This window comes from Ixodes scapularis, unplaced genomic scaffold (assembly GCF_016920785.2).
Source record: "Ixodes scapularis isolate PalLabHiFi unplaced genomic scaffold, ASM1692078v2 ptg001458l_1__unscaffolded, whole genome shotgun sequence".
Lineage (NCBI taxonomy): Eukaryota > Metazoa > Arthropoda > Arachnida > Ixodida > Ixodidae > Ixodes > Ixodes scapularis.
This window is the reverse complement of record NW_024610152.1, coordinates 61,324-78,071: the sequence shown is the minus strand read 5'-3', so window position 1 is coordinate 78,071 and position 16,748 is coordinate 61,324. Positions and strand designations below refer to the sequence as shown.

At 45.0% G+C, this 16,748-nt stretch overlaps 1 long non-coding RNA gene across 1 annotated transcript; it reads left to right on the top strand.

Annotated features, from left to right (window-relative positions):
• Positions 1 to 4,898: 4,898 nt before the first annotated feature.
• On the top strand, positions 4,899 to 16,660 carry LOC121834555. The gene is made up of 7 exons (XR_006077254.1): positions 4,899 to 5,193; positions 5,263 to 5,352; positions 9,647 to 9,832; positions 13,243 to 13,404; positions 14,733 to 14,800; positions 15,725 to 15,823; positions 16,651 to 16,660. It is a non-coding gene; the product is annotated as an uncharacterized LOC121834555 (long non-coding RNA).
• The last annotated feature ends 88 nt before the right edge of the window (positions 16,661 to 16,748 follow it).

Here is a 16,748-nt window from a genome sequence, read left to right as displayed (position 1 = left end):
CCATTCCATGTGCCATAAAATGATGAACATGTGCTCATATCGCAATAGGTGTCCACCCCACTTTTGAAAATTTAAAAAGCGATTAAGAACATATCAAGCACCCAGGCCAGTAAACTTCTGAATGTATTGAATGAAACAAGGTGCTCCTCCGCATCAACCACATCTCCCAGTGCGCTGGTGCAGAGCGGTGAAGCTTTCCATGCTCACTCCAGTAAGAAGCAATGAAGCTTCACATGAGAATGCCAGCACAAAGCTGGCTGGATGCAAGCGGTGCAACTGCTTTAAGAAAATAGGGGTCCCACCAGACTACAACACTGCTCCTGCACTGTTCTGACTTTCAGCGCTGGAACCTGCAAAGTGCCCATCCCATATTTTTTACAATTATCTCCAACCATTTGATGAGCGCTTTCTCAATATTTTACGGCACATAGCTTCTGGTAGGAATGCCAGTTTCTTTGTCTTAAACACCAGCTGGTGGAGTACCTGCGAAACTCTTGAAAACCCATTGACAAACTTGGGGATTATGATTCTAACCCATTGTTCATAAAGCGATTGTGGTAAGATTTGTTTGTTATGCCAAGAGCACAATAACACTGATCTTGGGAAGCTGTTTTTAACCACATTTTGATATACATGCATAACATGCCATTTACTGCAAAATTAACAGGACACCTGAGCATGGTAAGTTATCTTGAGTATTTATCATTCTTCTGTTCTTTTTGGGATGAGTTTTGAGTGGAATCCCCTTGCTTGAATGGGAACAATATAAGGCTTAAAATTTCACTGTTAATTATTTTTCAGTAATTTTTAATACATTTTAAATAAACTTTTTATTACTAATGAAAGACACAGGACTTGTTTATACTAACACTTCTTTTTACTGTAGGCTGCAAGTCTGCAAGCAAATATCAAAACTTGCCAATTTTAAATTAAGGAGTGCACAAATCATTCTTCTCTAAGAAGCTTAAAGGCTTTACTGAAGATTGGTACTCGGATAACTGACACTGCCTCACACTCTTTATAATAAAATGTCATGCTTTTGCTTTAACATTTGTGGTACACTGTTTCCCCTCTAATGTGTGGTACATGCCTTAACGCTTTCTGTAACTCTAATGGGATGTCTGGATCACCAAGTGGAGAAAGGTAATGTACTCCAAAATTTATGAAGGGGCAATAGGCTCTCAGGATTTATTGTTAAAGGTTTGCCGTTTGTCACCAGATTTAAAAAAAAAAAAAAAAAGTGTGCACAAGAAGTTGCGCCTATAATGGTAGAAGAGTGGCGTAGTAATTCCGTAAGCACAATAATTAGGAGGTGCATCCACCAAGGACACGCTGTCGTTATAATTGAGCATCCAAAACAACAATGTTATTCTTCTATGTATCATCATTGGTGCAATTTCCTGCACTCTTTCCAGTGCGCCATTTGACCATTAACCAACAAAGTTGCTCTGCTCTCTCTGAAAGCATATTTTATACCTTTTGTGAGTGACTCTCGAAATAAATTTGCATACTGGTAGCTGTGTGTGTTTCTTTTTATGTACCACCACATTATAATTCGTTGGGAGTAGTTTATAATAGACTCCGTGACTAATGAAAGAGAAGTTTAGGCATACTAAGATGTGATTCTCGGTATAGTGGGCATACCTCTGTAATGCAGATTTTTTTTTTGTTAAAGCCAGGAGTGCAAGTTTTATGGAGGTGCTAATAAAACATTTGGCACGATGCATGTGTTGCTGAAAAATTATTGGCCCATTCACCTCGTTTGGACAAAAGGTAAATAAAAAATAATCACACTGACGCACTGCCAGCACATCGAAGCAAAAGTTTTGCAGCAGGTGAGTAAGGCACAGGCACAAAAAAGGTACGTGGACACAAAACTTTGTGCACATGCCTGTGTGCCCAAACATAACTTTACATTTTAGCTCTGACATGGAAGGATTTATGCTCCACTCATGTAAAAAGGTACTTCGCCAATTGTCTTTTTACTTGATTGCAAACAATGAGCTACAACAGCCTTTTTTTAGAAAAAATCTGAAGGGTGCAGGCGAGCTGGTGAATATTAACCATGTTGAATTAACCCGAGACTGGGGTAGAGAAGAAACATCAAAACGTAGAAGGGACAGAAAATAGACAGGACGACGTCTCAAACTCAGCTAACTCGTTTATTTAGTCCACCTCCTAATATAGTCTCAATCTCAAAGTCATCTCCACCAACACGAAAGGACGAAGCCTATACAGATCAAGCGCCACAGCCTTCATCACACAATGCAAGAATGTTGACAACGTTTACAGGTCGACGCGATAAGGCAACATCCATCCACCCTCAAACTTGAACAGAAGTATGAACTGTGTATAGAATAGTAGTAGTGGAAGAGATCCTTTTGTTCAAGTTTGAGAGTGGATGGATGTTGCCTTATCGCTTTGACCTGTAAACGTTGTCAACGTTCTTGCATTGTGCGATGAAGGCTGTGGCGCTTGATCTGTATAGATTTCGTCCTTTTGTGTTGGTGGAGATAACCTTGAGATTGAGACTATATAAGGAGGTGGACTAAATAAATAAGTTACGTGAGTTTGAGACGTCGTCCTGTCTATTTTCTGTCCCTTCTACGTCTTGATGTTTCTTCTCTACCCGTCTCAGGTTAATTAAACATAGCCTTTTTTTGCTTCTTTGCCACATATCTTCCTGTTTTTGAAGTTATGGTTAAGAGTAGGACTGGAATACGAAGTTTCAGTCCCAAACTCTCTACTCTGGAGATCGCTTGTGAAAATCGCAACAGTACCAAAAAGCCAGATTGAGTGGTGTAGCTCGTAGAGCCTGGGATGGTACTCATTTGACCGCATAGGCAACTGCAGACAAGAAATACACCCAACTAAATGTGATGGGACTGTTTTTATTACAGCAACAAAGTGAGATACATTTTCCAGTGCTCGCTTCACCTATAGACCGACACGCTGTTTACAAACAAGCCCGCGTTTGCCCACACCAGGTGTGGGCACTGCGCATGCGCAGAAACCGAATTCGAGTGAACTGAAGCGTCTGCGCATGCGCAGTGCCGTCGACAGCGCCACCGCTGCTGCGTGACGTCAGGGACGCGTGTTGGTCTATAAGTATAAGTAATTTTTGAAATTTGTAAGTAGCAACAATAATATGTATCTTATCCCATTAAATAAACTTTCCGGCGTAAACCGGAAAGACTTAATAGAATACCAACGGATAAGAGATGGCGCTGAAATAGCTAACCGGAAGGCGCTCGAAGTGTCCAGCGCTTTCCGGTTTGCTATTTTAGCGCCATCTCTTATCCGTTCCTTATCCATGATGCAATATTTGTGTGGCTTTTGAGTTGTAAAGCTAGAAAGATGGCCAAATTGACGCTAACGCGGTTGCTATAAATGGGGCGTGCCCATACCCACTCTTCACCATTTCATTAGTATTAAAAAAAGCGTGAAAATGCTACGGGGTGGTCAGGAAAAGACAAATTGACAGCACAGAGGTGGACGGTAGTTTTGAAGGGAAAATTCGTAATACATTTTCGTAGAACCGACCCAAAAATGCCCATGGGCCCGAGCGATCGAGGTGCGCCAACAACGTGCTTCGCTGTGCCTGTTTCAACAGCCGGTGTATAGCGTCTCCGTCTACGCGACGTAAAGGAAGCAACCAGAGCGACTTTGCAAACAGATCAGCCAACAACCTTAACAGTAACATGATATAGGAAGCAGGACGCGGCAGAACATGAACCTGTGAGGCGCCAATTGATCCGCTGCCGTGGAAGGCCGCACAACGCGTAGGAAATAAAGATCCATAAAAAAAAAAAAAGAGAGAAAGAATTGCGATTGAATGAGATTGTCTGTAACTTAATTTATAAGACAATGGTTTGGAGAATCGTGGAATCCAATTTAGGTATGCTCATTGGACCTGCACAAATGATGGTGCAGAAAGAACAAGTACCAACTACATGAGCTGCAGAGCCACAAATACACGTCAGCGAGGTGTATTTTTTCCGCAATTTGACATGGCACCAGTGCCAGTGATTAAATCTAGGGTCGTGTCAAGCTCCAGACAACGTTGTACAGCCTCCGACGGCCCACCAAGTCATGATCAAGTCGGCGTCAGAGATGGTTGCCCCACTGAACACTAAACTGACTAAACAGCCGAACCACGGCCGAACGTGAAACTAATCGAAAGCAAAGGACTGGGACGTTGTGCGTAGAATTCAGCCCTGTCACTTTTTCGCAAAGACAATTTTTTTTCCGAAAACAAGGATTGGTTTTATTCTTCTGGCCATAAAGCCAGCAAAATAATTTTTTTTTCATCAAAATTAAAAATGGCCACTGGACATGGTTGTTCGATCTTACCTGAAAACGCACTGCCGCGTACCGTTCTGCAAGTGAGAACGGGGCAAGGAAGTGGGAGTCAGCTTTTATGAATTTCCCACCACAAGGATCAGGGACGAGTGGATAAAGGCCGTCAGTAGCAAAGGTAATTATTATTCACTTTGAGTAGTTCACTAGACAACACTTATTTTCCAATCAAGTTAACATAAAAGCACGCTTAGAACTAACCTTGCTTCACAAAATTTATGCTGAAAATTCATCAACCCCTCAGTACCATAAACCCTCGAGTTCTTAGGAAATTTCAAGTGATCTCCAATAGGTGAACGAAAATGTACATTAAATCGCACGTTGCCTCTTTTAGGGGTCTCTGATGGAAAGACTCTCAGTTCAGGAAATTTTTATCAAAAGAATGAGGCGGAAGTAAGTCGTTCATCGACAATTTGCGGCCGCGCGGAGAGCTCAGCCTTCGTTCTGCTCCCGAATTCTACAGCTGAGCTGTGGCGCCATCTAGTAGAGTGGCGCGAAACTAGGCGTGCCGCATCCGGGGACAGCGCTCCCCGTAGGCGCGCTCCGGGTGAAGTGGTCGGAAGTAATAGAGTTGGTCGTGGTGCGGCCGTGCGGCTGCGGCATCGGCGGCACGTCATCGAAACGAAACTTGTGCGGCTGGCAGTTGGTGCAACAGTGGACAGTGCGGCGAAGATGAATCGCTCAGCCTAGAACAGGAATCATCACATCGACGGGTGCTTTGTTTTGACGTTGGTCTTGCTCTGCACGGATCGTGTCTTTTCTTAGTCTACATTCAGCATCGTTTACAAGGCTCGGCAAGGCTGGCGTGGGTTCCGCAGTGCTATGGCAGCAACGGTAGGAAGACTACCATTTATTTCGCCTCCCTTTTTCTCTCTATTCCTTACGTATCCTTTCTCTCGCCAGGGAACCAGCGTCGTGCTGAGGAGTTACGGAAGCAATTTCTCTTGAGGCTTGCATCACCGGCCGCGCGGCCGATTGCACCCGCACAACCCGGTACGTATGGGAAACACGGTATGTAAACTAAAGCACTGCTCGGGCCTATTTTTTGAGGCCCGGCCGGGCCCTGGCCCGCTGACTCTCGACCCGGCCCGATGGGATGCTTACTTAGTCAGGCCCGGCCCTGCCTGCCTGATCAGGCCCGGCCCGGTGTGAGCTAGGCCAATTTTGGCTAGGCCAAGGTGTGCCCCATCTCTTAAATGCAAAGGTGCCCTGCGGAGGTGTTAGGGCAGTTAATTACTAATTTTCATGAAAGACGCTGTCATATCGCAGACACGTGGTGAACATTCGAAAGTTTACACACATATAAAGACATATCTTTAATAGCAAGATGCAGTTTTTTTGTTTTTTTTGTCGTTTTTTTTTCTTCAAAAGTTGAAAAGAAAGGGCAAGACAATCGTGCTGTCCCCTGTGACTGCAGATTGCCCTCGTTTTCTTGCCTGCTGGTGGTTGTCCCACTATGCTGATGGAATCCCCATAATTCTATCTTTTTGCGGGCTTGGGCCAAAACAGCTTTGCTTATTTCAAAGATTATTTTAGTGGCATTGTAGCAAGATGGCCCTTCCGTTTTTTCTCTCTTTAAAATCTAAATTATCAGTGCGCTAGCATTTTCTTAATGTTTTAGAAAGTATGCTACACCATTGCGCGAGCCCGGCCTGCGCCCGGAAAGAATTCGTGCTACCCTGGCCGGGCCCAGGCTTTCGGGTTGGCCCGGGCCCTTGCAGAGCTAACGTACACTCTTTGTTGTTGATGTGCCTACCGATGTACAGTCGGGGACAAAAGTCTCCAGGATGCGCGAGCTGTGACTGAAACGAATTGCTCTACCATCTGGCGGCGGGTCGCCTGGTTTCGAGATCACACAAAAGCGCATGCGTGTCCTACTGTGCCTTCAAACGTGTGTTTTCCTGCTCTTGTGCGGCACAACGCCTAACTTGCAATCGGGCGCGTGGTATTGCCTCTAAGATTGCGCTTGCGGCTGACCAGGGCCTGCTACGCATTTCGAAACTGGAGATACTGCCTGCAGCATTGCGCCGTATTTCGCCGTGTCAGCGCACTTTGGTTTATATATAAACCGCTAAGCTGAGCTGCCGTGACTTCTTGCTTTATAGGTGCCATGTCAGTAAGCGCGGCCGAATCCGAGTTTGGCGCCACGCCGCAGAAGAGCGGGAAAACGCATGTTTGCAGGCACAGTAGGACACTCATGCGCTTTTGTGTGATCTCGAAACCAGGCGGCCCGCCGGCAGATGGCAGAGCAATGCGTTTCAATTGCAGCTCGTGCGTCCTGGGGACTTTTGTCCCCAACTGTAGCTTCAGCGTATGCACTATTCCACGTAACATGATGTATGGAAACCTGAGATGGCGCTAGGAGAGAGGAAACTCAAAAGTAGAAGGTGCACAGAACGAAGATACACAGATGCGTAAAACAGCAGTTAAGCCGTCGCTGGTTTTGTCTAATCTCCAATAATTGAAGTGTTTTACAGGGGGAAAGTGGGCCAAATTAGGTCTACTGCACATGTGAAAGGGGGCGAAAAGCTGGAAGAGTAGGTTGGTGACGTTTTGCGCTTAGCTCTGCCCCGGCACATGCCGATAAATGGTCAGGACTAAACAGCAGGCTCGTTTGATTTACCTGCAACGGTGCAGAAAACCAGCGCGGTGTACTTCTGGTGTAGTACAGCAAGTATGTCGCCCTACACTTTTCTGCACTGGTGCAGGAGGGGCAAGCAAATGAACAAGCCTAACATCTAGGCATAACTAATGGCAGTCATGCTAATGCGGCATCCGTGAGTTTTTTTATTGCTGTTTTTGTCGTGCTGGGTACTTGCCGAGTTCAGAAAAATTATACTTTTGTGACTAGTATCCTTCTCAATCGAAGGGCAATGAAAGCAGGCTCCTTTTTTGGATGCACTGCGTGCTTAAATGACGGCGTGTTGCTGTTCAAATTTCTGAAGGATGCCAAACTGCAAAAGATGTGGATCCGGCTAATAAACGGGGATAATTGAAAACCATTCCTCCATCGTCTGCTCGAGACATTTTGAAGATTGTTAGATCAAGACGACAAGAAGGCTTTTCTAAAAAGAGGGAGCACTTGTCCATTGTTGCAACTCAGGGGTTCTTCTGTGGCTACCAGCCACAAAAAAGCGCCTGCCAATCGTACCGGTAAATTCCATTTGTTCAGCTTGCCTTACCTTTAAAGACTTAATCAACTCTTCCCTCTATTGGGTTCTTGTGATCCTTGGGTGATGAAAAACAATGTGACATAGAGTTGATCACAATTAACCAAACCGCCTTAGCATTGCAAGACAAACTTTAGCCGAGAACTCTACACTTTTAAGGCGGAAGCACATCTTGAAATTAGTACTTGCCCTCTGTGGTCCACGGTTAACAGGTGGTCACCGGTTGGCACCGATTTCGTTTCGAACATGACAGTTTGTGTGATCAAAACAACTTGTGTAGAGCAATGAGTTTGGCGGTACTCGTCAAACATGGGCTCTCAGGGTAAATTAATTTACTTAAAACGACAGAACATATGCTTTGCGCTGTTTCCGCTCATGTTTCTCGAACTCTACAGCCTTGTCTTTGAAGTAGCAGAGTTTATCCGAGGGCTGCAGGGAAGCAGCCATTCCTATGGCCAAGCAGAGAGCACAAAGTCGTCACGCCACTTTGTTTACTCGCGGTAGTCCCCAAGATCCCGCCTGAACCTCTCCTCCAATCGGAGCTCGGTGCCGTGGCGTCACGGCAGCCGCCTGCACGAAAGAGCAGACGACTTGCTTGCCGTACGGAAACTACAAGTTTGGGAAAAGTACTAGCAGGAAAACTACCTGGTCGTGAATGAAAAAGCACCAGTGTCCGGCGTTTTTCAAGTTTTTACAATTAATTGTGTACGTCGGACATGCATGGTTATTAGAGATGGCCCAGGATGTCAGAAAAAGAAAACATACAACACAAAACTCTGCACCCTTTGCCGATTTATGTGAGGAAACAATGTGTCGCAGCAAAGCATGCATTATATTCAAAGAGTAAGACTTCACCATTTTCACTTCCTTTAGCGTGGGCCCACAATCGGGCTCAAATCTTTTGCCGATATGCGTCCCTTCACTACTCTTCAATCAATATCATGAAAATAATCAAATCCCTAATGACGAGCCAAAGTTCTGAAGATTCAATAGGCATTTGTTCTTTGACAAACGCGGCCGTCAGATGCTTCGTTGGTTAATGTGGCCATTCGGCACTGCAAAGCAACAGCATGCTTACATGGGATTAAAAAATATGAAAGGACAAAGCAGAACACACAGCTAAATACTATACATGGTGTGGTATAAATGTGCTATGGCAAAACATATTAGCATGTCTTTGTCAGCGGGCATTGCTGGTTGTCGTTATTGTTTATCGATGACATGCGTCTCTAAGAAACTTGACTAAGCACACCCGGCATATCTCCAAGGAAATTCGCGACTCCAGCGACCTATAGGGACGCCACTATCGGGCAAATATGGCGGTCGAATCCAGGTCCTGCCGTGCCATGTGCCAGCTCAACGCACAATGCTGCAGCACCAGCAAGCAAGCATTTGACTCAAAATGGCTTGCCTCGCGTCTTATCATCCATTATTTCGAACCTGTGGTGATGTGGTTGGGTAAGCGAACTTCCAGAGGCCTGACTTTCTTCGAGGAAACTAGGAAAGGACTGCCACCTGTCCTACAACGGTGCTGATGAACGTTTATAAACACAGAATGTCTTTCTCACACGGTTCCATAGGTCGCGTGCAGAGCAACCTGGGTCACTAGGCGATACTCTGGTTACGACAGAGTCATTGGTAGAACTGTTCTGTCGCGCAAACCATCGACAACATGTAATCACGGAAGCCACAAGAGACGAGCAGAAATCGCGAAAGCACCTGTTCCGGCCAGCTCAGTGTTTTCCCGCTAGGTGCCGTTCGTTTTGCTGGACTCGCGAATTTGTCGGATACAGTTCACCTGTCTTTATACACAGTTTCAAGCGCGTACACACACACAAAGAAACATTGCATGACTGGGTACAGCATGCACATTCTGCATGATCCAGTATCGGAACCTAATATTCTGAGTGATCTTAAATAGGTATGTATATGAATCTGGCACTCCCTCTGTCTGTGTCCATTTGTCGCGTAAATGGGTGTAGATTGCCAAAAGTTGTTGCTCATCTTTATGTAGCTCATTTCATATGCGTTTAAAATGTTTCATGCGCTAGTGAAGGAGTGAGTACGGGATCAACCATACCATGTGCACCACTCATTTCGTCCTCTTGCTCGTCCAGGCTGCGGCTCGCCTCCAGCTTCCAACCCCATCGTTCCTGCTCAGTTGTGACAACCCTGTTTTGGTGCGCGACTTCAACGACTGTCATGGTGAAGCAGGCCAATAACAGGAGTGTGCGGCCTATCGGCCACCGATCTGTACCAACCAGACTGTACAGACCACCGATTTCTTCTCCTTGCATGTTCAGGTTGGTCCAATACTCTCATAAAATTGTAAAGAAGCAACATGCGTTTACTGGTGTTCCCACACCTAGAAGTGCCTTGTAAAACTGTTTGGGACTGTTGATATGGTAATCTTCCTCCTATCCGGTAACATTAAGATTATACCGGTCCGATGAATGAACAACTCAGACAGTTCAATAAGATGCACAAGACGCTGGTAGAGGTTGATACACACGCGCTTAAAATAGATCGGGCTGAATCAGGAATACTGGCATCACTAAACAAGAAATAACAATCTCAAGGGCTTATTCAAACTGCCATGACAGATATTATTGCTATATTGGCCGTGCCTGAAAGTAGAACTACTGCTCTGGTTGGAGAAGTTTGCATGACTGGAAGATTGGTAGAAGTAGTCCAACAAGAAGATTGGGCCCTGCGAGCACATCTAAATGAGGATGACGATCACTGTCGCTGTGGCGACCTAATCTTTTTATGGGATATCTGACCACTTATCTGAAAGTGTGGCACAAACAGAGGAGGTAATTTTGGACATATTAAGGTAGTTATTGAATCTTCAAGTAACTCATGGAGCTATTATTCGGGCCCATGAGATGGGTAGTGAGTGATGTTCAGTTATCACCAAATGGGCAACATACACACTAAAAGTCCAAATTCTTCTGCCCAGGTCATCATTTAGATCTAGCCCCAGCACCGTGTGTGAGGACCTCTCAATTGAAACATGTCATGCATGAAAAAAAACTGATAGGATTTGCCAAAGAATAAAATGTCACTTTCAAGCTTCGATACAGTAGCATGTGCATTAACAATAAATACTGTGTGTACAATCCCGTTAATGACAATGTGCTTGAAACAGGTCCCTCAGCCTTGATTTCCGAAACCCAGAGTTTGTTTTGTGCTGGGGATCCACCTGGAATATCGAATTTGGAATAGCAGGCAGAGAGGGGAAGAGTATGCCATCCTCTTGTCTCAGATGTATCGGGGCTTCTTACTAATAATAGAAGCATTATTAAAAGGTGAATGGACTTGCGTTTCATTATTGACTATATATGCAAGTGGGTGTTATTGTCTTAACTTAAACTTGGCTATCTGTACAGAAGTGTGTAACTGTGAACTTTTTGGTGGGCCTAAGGAATCTCTCTATGACCACCGTTCCTTGTAAACTCCTTGAGCATGTTATCTTGTTCTCACAATGGGGGCAGGGGGATCTAGTCCCCCTGAGAAATTTGAGGTATTTATAGCAAATAACTTCAAAGGCCAGGCATGTGTTTGTCACCTGGAGCGTAATTTTGAAATGGGTCCAGTACTGCAGAAAAAAATGAAGTAATACGGAGGTTGTTTCTAATCACCAGGAAGATTAACTCTAAACTTTGGAGAGCAGACATATGATCTTGGCTGGTGCCCATAGCTTGGTGTTCGTTCAAAAGCAATGAAAAAGTTTTTGCGGCACCTCAACCTATGTATACACGAACTCAACCCCGTTACGTCACGGCGCTTCGGGCGCACTTGTCTGGGGCTGTAGGCAGAAGACCGCATGTGTGATGTATATTCCTGCGTTGTTTTGAAAGGGACCGGGCAAAAACCTGCCTTCTCATAAAAATGCCGTGACTGGGGCTGTACCAAAAGAGTCGAGAAAGTTTGGAAGGTCAGTGTTCATGTGCTCGGTTCGTCCGAGAATCTGGGTATGTGCCTTGAAAGGGCAAAACCAGACGCCGTCGGACCACGATTGCTTGGGCAGGGAGCACTTTGGGTTGAATTCTCGGATACTTGGGTCATCCGATTCATTTGCTTTGTTCCAACATGAACGCCGGAAAACCGTGAGGTTGTACAGGACCACCTTCCGACAACAATCAGTGCGTCTTCACGTTGAAACGGCCGCCTGATCGTTCAGACTGTCGTCTACTCTTACAAACGTTTCTGCTTGTCGTCTGCTCTTTTAGACGACACCGGCTCATTGAACAAACGTTGGGCCGATACTTGCGATAAGAAGTAGGTGCAGGCCTCAAAAAAAGACTTAGGTTTGAAGATTGGTAAGCAGGCTCTATGTAAACAGTAGATGCAAGGAGATGTTGATCATTGTTACCAGTGGCCACCACCGACTTGTTATGCCTGATTCACTTGGTCCAATTCTGCTTGCTATTTTCAGTATCGACGTCGACCATCTCGGCTACGGTTCACGCTTTTGCAGCCCGAGCGGCGTCGCGACTGAAAATTGCGAGCGAAATCTCATCATGCGAATCAGGCTTTAGCGTACATTCTGCGGCGTCCACGCGTAATGAATCGCCGCATGTCATATTATTCACGCAAAGTTTTGTGGTGTAACTAGCCTCGATAATTTCGCTGAGGCTGCTCAAGAAAGTCAGACATTGCCAGGAAGACGTAGAATCAACAATTTGAACGCGAGAAAGGGCAGGGGGACTCACACCGACGCCTACAACATCGCATTTCAATGGTTTGTTTATGGGCGACGGAGAGCTTCTTGCCCACACTCCATTGCGCATGCACGGCGCCGGTGGCTTCCGCTAGGGCCACTCCGGTTTGTTTCTAAACATGAGTTGGTGTTTGAGCAGCCGGAGGCATGCAAATAATGCTACCATGTTTTGTAAATAAGTAAACCTGGCACAAGGCTTAAAACCATAATCAATCATTATGTTCAAGGCATCAATGACCTCGCAATGAAAACAAATACTGCTGCACCCTTTCACTCTATATGGGCAACAATAAGGAAGAAAAGTGCCGTAGCATATAGAAGAAATGGGCCGCCAACACGGATATTCATGTCAATGTCTTCTGAGAATTGGGATTTGAAGGTGGTGCTAAAAGAAAAAGGCTTTTAGGGCTGGGCTTTTGAGGTCGGGTGCTTTCGTGCACCACTCCGACAGAATATCTGGTGTAACCCTCTGCGGGAAAGTTTGAGGACTAATGCGAAGGTGTGCAAGTGCTTGGCATTTTACTCTTTACCATTGGACAGTATTTTTTATTTAAGCCTCACATGCCCCATTGTAGCTTCATTCTGTATTAAAAACTCCAACAGAAATACTGAAAAAAAAATACTGTAAACGACTTAATTTTCGCGAATCATCTGCGACTAACGAAAAATAGGTCCCATGAACAATTCCAGTAAAATGTAAACATATTGGAAACTATATTGAGATCCTACCGCATCGCGAAAATTAGAGCCCGCAAACTATTCCAAAACTTCAGCTTTAACCTAAATCGCGAAATATTGAGCCCGCGAAAAATATGTCGTCTGCAGTATATCTGAGGTTGCCAATAAATGCACAAAACATCAAAGTAGCGATTAATATACCTCTATAGCTATTTTGTATTTGCCAGCTTCATGTGCACTCATAATTTGTTATGTCACAATAGTTTCTTGTTGTTAAGATATTTATTTACCACTTCCTTACTTTTTCAGTGGGCGAATCTCGAAAACCAGGTGCCACCGGGTGTGGATACTTGGGACAACATTGGAACAGTGAACCTGAAACACCTCTGCAGGAATCGGTGCATGAAGCAGTTTGTGATATTTGGGAACTTCAAAAGCCACATTGTTGATACTTGGCAGACGGTTAGCAAGGTGGGTGTGCATGGCATGAAACAAAGTGTGTTTTCTGTATATATCGGATGTCAAGGGGATCAATAGAGGTGTTGAGTTCAAAACTTTCTGCGAACAATTTGATTTTATAAATCCTGATATATATAGGGTCTTGGGTGGCCAAAGGCATGGTAGCACTTTTTAGATGAGGACAAAAGAAGGAAAGACAAGACAGGCACGAGCTCTTTTGTCCACGTCTAAAAAGCGCTACCATGCCTGTGGCAACCCAAGACCAATACCAACTAGCCATTCAACATTGATATATAGGGTGGCATGAATAGAGTTGTTGACTGTAAATTGTGTCAGAAAAATTGATAGCTGCACGTGCGCAGCTGAAAGTTTTGTTAATGGTGTATTTTCACAGTGCACGCTAACTTGTCAGATTTCAAAGCGGAGCTTCGTTTCTGTGAGAAATTAGAACAACATTTGTCTAAATTAAGATGACGAATGCTGATGCGGAGAAACAAGCCACAGCGAGAGCCACATTTGCTTTATTGACGAGAGATGGCGCGGCGCAATTCATCTTGGAGAGTGCTCTTGTTCCCACCGATTTCGTCTGCGTGGCGTCTGCTTTATTTCAGCAATCGCCTATACTTCTCTTTATTTGTGTTAAATCTCACTGTGCACACTTCATATACAACACAGGCAGAAAGACGAATCAAATGAATTTTACTGAATGTGGCCATCACGGCTAATGGCCCCAGTGGCTCAGATTCGAAGCGCTGGCCTATGGATCCCCAGTTGACGGTTTAGAATGCCGGCCGAGGTTCCCACCATATTACTGATGCGTATTGTGAAAAGGGCACCGTGTAATTCAGACTTGTGCTGCAGGTGTCTTTTGTTGGTGTGGCACGTAAACCCCCCAATTTTGTTTTTTTGCATCACGGCTTGTCGCCAAATCTTCAACAGTTGTGCCATCTCATGTTAGCAGTAGCAAGCACGGCTCTCGCTGTTCGTCTGCATCAGCGTCCGTCGTAGAAATTGTGGGCACCCTGGCGGCTTCCCAGTCCAGTCCAGTTGCCCGACTACGGGCCACAGGTGGCAGACTTTCCCGCAGGGCGGTGGAGTCAAGCCGGCCACGCGCACATCGCGCGCACCGCCTTGATAAGGCGGATCAGAGGTAGTGCACAGGCAGTCGCTGACCAGACTTAAGCGCCCCGGTAACGATGTTAGTGTATTGACCAGCTCAATCATGTCCAATTAAATGTATTTTTTTGTTGGAGCCATTCGCTCTGTGTTATTCGTCCGGGTCGAGTATGCAGCAAGCAAACCGACCATAAAATTTACAGAAATATTCTAATTTCTTACAGAAATGGAGCTTCACTTTGAAATTTGACAAGGTAGCATGCACCACCAAGAGTATTGACCGAAGTTTGAGGTATGTACTTGCAGGTTCCAATTTTTCTGGCTCAGTTTACTGCCTGCACTCTATGTATGCCACCTTATACCTTTGCGTATAGCGGCAGCAATTTTGCAGTTCACCCTCATTGGAGTGCAACTCGTATTCTCAAGGCACTGATGCACATCTGGAAGAATCATCCTGCTTCAGGGTTTAAACCCATGACCTCTCCACTACTAGCATGGTATTTCCATTAGCAAAGTTATGAAAAGGTCCTGGGTTTAAACCTTGCAGCAGGCAGATTTTTATGTGTATGGCACTTTTTCTTCAAAATGGTATTTTTGGGCATCAAAATTTACCCCTTAACGTTGTGACCAAATGAGCACTTCCCACGACATTGGTAGTTTTAATGACAGCCTTTTGAGTCTAAAAGAAAAACAGCAAAAACCAGAGACCCCCTGTTTGCGGTAACAGTGTCACGCTCTGCAAACCAGTGCCTAGAGGGTGCTAGTTGTACTTTACTCAGGGGAAGTGTAAAATTATCCCATCATGCTTCTACCCCACTTCTGACATTTTTAGACAATCTTTAAGTTTTTTTTATCAGCCTTAAGGCCTGTTCACACATGCAGCGGAGCGCTACAAGCATAGCGCTGACCTCGCGCTAAGCACGTGCCGACGGGAGCGTTCACCAGTTTTGTATCGCACCGTCAAAACTGTTGCTCAGGCCAGACGATAAGTACCTGACGGCACGTGAGCAGCGCTACATCAGCGCTTCGCTGCATGTGAGAACCGGCCTTTATAGGAAAGCCTAAAAACTGTACAGAGGCATGTTAACTTTTAGAGGTTTTTTTTTTTATATGCTAGGAGGGCTTTGTACGGCACTGGGGTGAATTCGGAAGGTATCGGTGGCAATTTTGGAAGGCTCTCAGATCTATCGATTGTAAATGATTTGTTTGCCTGCAGATCAAACCATGGCACTGCCCTACGGTTGGAAATGTGAACAGTTGCTTGCTGAGGGAGAACTTCGAGCTTTTCTATAGCTGGCTTGCCAAGCAGCTGCTGGTATGTTGGGGTCTCGGATGATGTAAACTTTCTCTAACTCGCTGCAGTTTTTGATTGAAAAATTCAGTTTTGTGCCTCCCAGAACCTGAAGTGACCTTCTGTTGGGTTCCTAACACCGGCTTCTAGAGTCTTAAAATGGTCTTCGGGAATCCCTGTCTCAACTGCGCCAATGTCTATCTTGAATAGTACCGGAGTCAGTTCTGAACAAGTATTATTGGCTGCAACTTTGAAGCTTGGGAGTTCGAGGCCATGCCAAGGAATCCTGGCTCTTGCTTACCATTGGTTCTTGTGGCTAGATTTGAGGCAGTCATTTTATGTCCTTTTGAGCACAGTCCTTCCTCTTCTTTAGTCGCATTCCTGAGAGAAGACTTCAACCAATGAACTGCTATAAATTGTTTTCTTTTTTAACAACCTTGGCACACCACATCTTTTGCTAGACAACTCGACCGAGGGTGTACTTCATAATGTAGTGATTGCGCAGGCGAGCTGGTGGATGTTAACCATTTTGTTCTTAGCCCGAGACTGAGGCAGGAAAAGAGGAAAGTTTCAAAGTAGAAGAAAAATGAACAGTCGAGGACACGTCTCTATAGAGACGTGTTTTTCATTTTTCTTTTACTTTGAAACTTTCCTCTTTTCCTGCCTCAGTCTCGGGCTAAGTACAAAATGGTGTACTTCATGTTAGCACGAGGTATTGAATCATTATGAATCTTTGGCGTCATGTTGGTGATGTTTGACAAGGTCATATCTCAAGCGACCGCAGCCTTTTATAGTGCAGTACTTTTTCTTCTGATATGGACCTCATGTACAGATTCTGTACTTTGCCGCAGCTCTAGCTCTTTCTGCTGTTGTCGGACTGTCTCCTGCTGACAGGCATTCGTAAGTGCTTCCATTGACCAGTGACAAGTGCAGTTGTAGTAGGTTTTTT